We start from the raw sequence: 6717 nt of genomic DNA, 5'->3' as shown, positions 1-6717 counted from the left end.
ATATTAGCCCAAGAGACTAAAGGTCCACATAAACCAGAGACTCCACCAGCCTGAGACCAGAAGAACTAGATAGTGCCCAGCTACCACCACCGATTACCCTGACAGGGAACACTACAGAGAGTCCCAGATGGAGCAGGAGAAAAGTGCGGAGCAGAGCTCAAATTCACATAAAAAGACCAGACTTAACGGTCTGACAGAGACTGGAGGAACCTCTGAAACTGTAGCCTCCAGATGCTCTGTTAACCCAGAACAAACACCATTCCTGAGGCCCACTCTTCAGACAAAGATTAGACAGGACTATAAAACAAAAAATAATATACGTGAGGAGTGGGCGGCTCCTGTCTGGAGGCAGGTTGAGGAAGCAGGAAGGGACAGGAACTGGATGAATGGACACAGGGAACCTGGGGTGTAAAGGGGGAGAGTTCTGTCACATTGTGGGGATTGCAACCAATGTCACAAAACCATATGTGTATAAATTTTTGTATGAGAAATTAACTTGAGCTGTAAACTTTCACCTAAAGCACATTAATAATAATAATAAAGTGTCAATAATATTGTAGAGTCTCCTGTGTTCATCCCATGGCCCTAAAGATTATGCATAGGAAAAAGAGGAAACTTAAAGCTAAGAAAACACAACAGAGAACACATGTAGAGAACCAGAAAGCCTCCATGACAGCTTTAAAGGAGTCCTTCATCTTAGGAAAGATATATCTGAGGATCAAGCCCAGGTCCTCATGGTGTCAGAACTTCGAACCAGTTCATTTCTGTTCAAACCCTTGCTGAAAATTTGCATTTCCACCTCAGATATACTGAATCAGAATCTACAGTTTAGCAAGATCCCCAGGTGATTCTTATATATAATACATTTTTGAGACCACTGCTATAATAGTGGTTCTTAGGATTGGTCCCTAATAGCACCACTAGCAACACCCGGGAACTTGTTAGAAACGCAAATTCTCAGCAGGGGTTCAAATTGGAGTGAACTGGTTTGAAGCCCTGCTGGTGTTGCAGAGTTCCCGTGCTAATTAAATGCTCCACCTGCCATGGCTTTTACAGTAAGGTAAGGACACTGGTAGTGAAAGACTAGAACCCTGATAAATAGGATAGGGGTGTATTTGTGTGCACATACTCCAAGATATTAACAAATACATTGGTGATAGGGTCACCAGCATCACTGAAGAGTTCTGTGGACCTGTGCTCTGTAGGGTGGAGATGATGGTGGAGAATGCTGCTGTGGAATTGGGCTACCTGATCTTTTATTTTTTAAATTTTATTGTGCTTTAGATGAAATTTTACAGCTCAAGTTAGTTTCTCATTCCAAAATTTATACACATATTGTTTTGTGACATTGGTTGCAATGTGACATTATTCTCCCCCTTTCCACCCCAGGTTCCCTGTGTCCATTCATCCAGTTCCTGTCCCTTCCTGCCTTCGCGTCTTGCTTTTGGGCAAGAGTTGCCCATTTGGTTTCGTATATTTGATTGAACTAAGAAGCATGTTCTTTACATATGTTATTGTTTATTTTGTAGGCCTGTATAGTCTTCATCTGAAAAGTGGGCTTTGGGAGTGGTTTCAGTTCTGAGTTAGCAAAGTGTCCAGGGGCCGTAGTCTTGGGGGTTCCTCCAGTCTCTGTCAGACCATTAAGTCTGGTCTTTTTTCGAGAATTTGAGTTTTGTTCTACATTTTTCTCCCCCTCTGTCTGGCACTCTCTGTTGTGATCCCTGTCAGAGTGGTCAGTGGTGGTAGCCAGGGACCATCTAGTTCTTCTGGGCTCAGGCTCTGGTTCATGTGATCCTTTAGTCCTTTGGGCTAATATTTTCCTTTTGTCTTTGGTTTTCTTCATTCTCTTTTGCTCCAGATGGGATGGGTGGACTACCTGATCTTAATGTGAATGATGGGAATCCCAGAGTGGTGGAGGTCAGGTGGCAGTGCTTAATCATCTGAGACAAGGTGAGTGCAATTAACACAGTAAGCTACAGGGATGGAGTAGTAATCAGAAGCTGCTTGACCCACAGGAATCTGTGGTGATAGCTAATTGCAGCATTCTTATGAATCTTCCATAAACTTTCTCCAGTGGGACTTGAAGACACTTTCCAGAATGACTGTGCACTAGGGAAAGAGAAATACCAGGATCTTCTTGGGATTATTAGCTAAAGGCTCCAAACTGATGCTCATCTCTGACGGCCCAAAACTCCACCATGACCACTAGTCATACTGAGGGGCTAAGTCTAGATGAGGTTATAGAGGGAATAAGGCCATGCCCTCTTGCCAATAACTATTATCTATTTGAAAAGTAGTTTCCAGTCCCTGGTGGGGACTGACATCTGACTATGGGATTCCAAGTAACTATATATCCCAAACTACTCATCACAAAGTGGGTGCTATTTGGGCCACCAAATCATAGGATTAGATGTGCACAGCAGCATTCAGTTTTAAGATTGGAATGATACATACCAGACTGAGCTCAAATATGTCTCACAGTGGGTGCAGTGGAACCACAGATCCATCTTGTGCTTTCTTCTCCATTCCCAGAATGTATAATGAGAACAGATATACTTAGTAACTGTCACAATCACCACGTTGGTTCCCTGACCAATGGAATGAGGGTTATTGTTGAGGAAAGCACCAAGTGGAAGCCCCTATAACATTCCTCATCTCCTGACTCATTGCCAAAAAGGTAAACCAAAAACAATACTGCATCCCTGGAGGGACTGCAAAGATTAGTGCCACCATTAAAGACTTGAAAGATGCAGGGGTGAATATTCCTACCACATCCCTATCGAATTTGCCTGTTTGATCAGTGAAAAAGCCAGACAGTTTGGGGAAGTGATAGTAGATTGTCTCAGACTTAACCTGATGTTGATGACAATGGTAACTACGGTTCCAGACATGGTATCTTCAGGAGCAATAAACAGGTCCTTAAGTACCTGGTATGCAGCTATTAATTAGGTAAATATTTTCTTTTCAATTCTCATCAGTGTAGAAAATCAGTAACAATTTGCATTTATGAGGCAGATACAACTGTATACACTTACTGTCTTTTCCCCAGAGCTATGTCCTATCTCCAGATCTTTGCCATAATATATCTTCTGGAGGGACCCTGTCCACCCTAATATCCCACAGAGCATCAAACTTATTGCATTAATGAATTATTCTAATTGGACTTAATAAGCAGGAAGTAGCAAGCATCCTAAATGTCTCAGAAAGATATGTACATGCCAGAAGAGTAGAAAATAAACTCTGTGAAATTTCAGAGATCTACCACATTGGTGACGTTTCTAGAGATTCAGTGGTCTGGGCTTGTTGGGATACCCTCTCTAAACTGAGGCACAAGTTGCTGCACTGTGAACTATCATAGTTCGTGGGCTTCTTTGGAGTGTGGCAGTAACATATACTAAATTTGGGCATGCCGCTTCAGTCTATTTACTACATAACCCATAGCATTGCCAATTTTGAGTAAGACCCAGAGTAATAAAGGTCTCTGCCACAGGTCCAGGTTGTGGTGCAAGCTGCTCTACTACTTAGGGCTTATGACCCAGCAGACTCAATGATATTGGAGATGCCTGTAAAGAAAGATATGTTGTATGTAATCAGTGTTAAACCCCAATAGGAGAAACACAGCACATACCTCTAGGGTTTTGGAGTAAGGCCATGACCTCTTGCCAACAACTATTATCTATTTGAAAAGTAGCTCCCAGGCCCTGGTAAGGACTGAACATCTGACTATGGGATAACAAGTAACAATGCATCCTGAACTACTCATGGACTGGGCGCTATTTGATTCACAAAACTATAAGACTAGATGTGCACAGCAGCATTTGATCTTAAAATGGGAATTATATATACCAGACTAAGCCCAAGCATGACTGGAAGGCACAAGAAAACTGAATAAGCAGGAGGTTCAGACTCTCAAAGTACCTCTTTCTACTGTTTGGCTTTCAAACCCCATTTATGGCCTCATAGGACACTCCCTATGACAACAAAACAGTAATAAAAGTGTGGGTCTTGTTTACAGATGGATGTTGGGGCCAACTGGAAATTGAAGGCTGCTTTACTACAACCCCACTCAGGGGCAGCCTTGAAAGACATTGGCAAAGGGAAATCCTCCTAATGGGCAGAAATGTAGATGATATATCTGGTTGTCCACTTGGGGTAGAAAGAGAGATAGCCTTATTCATGAGCAAAGGTGAATGTGTTGTCTGTCTTCTCAGGGTCTAGGAAAAAAGAAGCTTGGAAAATTGATGACAAGGAGGTTCGGAGGAGAGATATGTGGATGGACTGATTCAAAGCAGAAACACAGGGCAAAGATATAATTTCCCACTTAAATCAGCACCAGATGGCACTATGGAAGAAGTTCTCAATAATTAGGAGGACAAGAAAAGTTTGGCTTCCAGAAATATTAGACTATTTGTTTCAAAGCAAACCTTCCACCAAGAATTACTAGAAACCTGGACAAAAATAAACATCTCTTTGAAGACATTGGAGAGCTAACAAGGCAGTGAAAATTTGTGTGACAAAAATCTTCAAGAGAAAAGAAATTCTACACTTGACACTACTTTTTGCCTTGAGGCATTTGCTGATTGGAAAGTTTAGGATAAGAGGCTGAGAAGTGAGTGAAGTTTTTAGCAGTCCCAAGGAGCTGGGGCACAGAAATCAGAGTCTGGGATACAAGGGAAGAGGGGTCTTAGCATATATCCCTGACTTTCAGTTGAGACCTGGTAAGGCTAGGCTCTAGGAATAAAGGTGAATGGGTGTCATGGATTGAATTGTGTCCCCCCAAAATATGTGTATCAATTTGGCCAGGCCATGATTCCCAGTATTGTGTGATTGTCTGTATGTGATTTTCCTATGTGTTGTAAATCCTACCTCTATGATGATAATGAAGTGGGATAGGCTGCAGTTACATTAATGAGGCAGGACTCAAGCTACAAGATTGTATTGTGTCTTGAGCCAATCTCTTGAGATATAAAAGACAGAAGCAAGCAGAGAGAGACAGGGGAACCTCATACCACCAAGAAAGCAGCTGGTGGGTGGAGGGCAGAGCGCTTCCTTTGGACCCGGGGTTCCTGTGCAGAGAAGCTCCTAATCCAGGGGAAGATTGATGACAATCTTCCTCCAGAGCTGACAGAGAAAGCCTTCCGCTGGAGCTGGCACCCTGAATTTGGACTTCTAACCTACTAGACTGTGAGAGAATAAACTTCTGTTTGTTAAAGTCATCCACTTGTGGTATTTCTGTTAAAGTCATCCACTTGTGGTATTTCTGTTAATAGAAGCACTAGATGACTAAGACAATGGGAAATAAGCCTGCCCTCACAAGATCTGAAGCTCAGTCTTAAATAAGATTAATCCCTAATTACAATAAGATGATTTGCCCCTACCATAGCTGCCTGTCAGACACAAACGTAAATCCTTTCCATAGGAGAAGTTAATACCATCAAGAGCCTCAATTTATCTCTACAGTTTTCATAATAATGTCTGGCAGACAAAAAAAAAAAAAAAAGAATTGAATAAAATCTAATAATAAAAACAAATAATAGAGATATACAGAGTGGAGATCCAGATATTAGAATTAACAAACATGGACTTTTAGAACTGTGATTAATATGTTCCAGAAATTAAATGAAAAGATGGAGAATTCCATCAGAGCCTTGGAAATGATAAGAAAAAAAGATTCAAATGAAAATTTGATAATTGAAAATTGTCATTATTGTTGTTGTGTGCTGTCAAGTAGATTTTGACTCATAGTGACCCTATGTGACAGAGTAGAACTTCACCCACAGGATGTTCTAGGCTGTAATCTTTACAGGAGCAGATTACAAGGTCTTTCTCCTGTGGAGCAGCTGGTGGGTTCTAACCGCTGACCTTTCAGTTAGCAGCCAAGTACTTAACCTTTGCGCCACCAGAGCTCCTTAATTGAAAATTACGATAATTAAGAAATCTGTAATAGATTTTACAGCCAATTATACACAATGGTAAAAAAATAAATAAACTGGAATATATATCAGAAAAAAATATGCACAATGAGGCACAGAGAGGCAAACAGATGGAATATACAGAAAATTGTGTAAGAGACTAATGGGAAATAGTGGGAGAAGTCTAACATATATCTAATCAGAGTCCTAGGAGAAGAGGAGAAGATGAGGTAGAAACACTGTATAAAGAAATAATGGCCAATAATTTTCCAAAATTGGTGAAAGACATCAAGCCACAGACTCAAGATATGTTACAAATCCCAAGCAGAATAAATACAAAGAGAAACCATGTAACTAGTCATAGAAAAATTACTCAAAACCAAAGATCAAGAGAAAAATCTTAAAATCAGAGAGAGAGAAAAAAATAATATATTACCTGTAAAGGAAAAAAATAATAAAACAGTTGAATTCTGAACAGAAACAATGGAAGCCAAAAATCCATAAAATGGTATCACAAAGTACTGAAGGAAAACAGATGCTAAACTAGAATTCTACACCCAGAGATGTTGTTGTTGTTGTTAGGTGCCATCAAGTTGGTTCCAACTCATAGCAACCCTATGTACAACAGAATGAAACACTGCCCAGTCCTGTGCCATCCTCACAATCGTTGCTATGCTTGAGCCTATTGTTGAAGCCACGGTGTCAATCCTTCAAAAATAAAGAAAAACAAAAACATTTTAAGATAAAAGCTGAGATAATTTGTCACTAGCTGATGCTCAGTAAAATAAATGGTAAAGGAAGTTCT

Source organism: Trichechus manatus, unplaced genomic scaffold (genome assembly GCF_000243295.1).
Source record: "Trichechus manatus latirostris isolate Lorelei unplaced genomic scaffold, TriManLat1.0 scaffold00341, whole genome shotgun sequence".
In the NCBI taxonomy this organism is placed as follows: domain Eukaryota; kingdom Metazoa; phylum Chordata; class Mammalia; order Sirenia; family Trichechidae; genus Trichechus; species Trichechus manatus.
The sequence above is the reverse complement of the archived record's forward strand: the minus strand, read 5'-3'. Positions refer to the sequence as shown.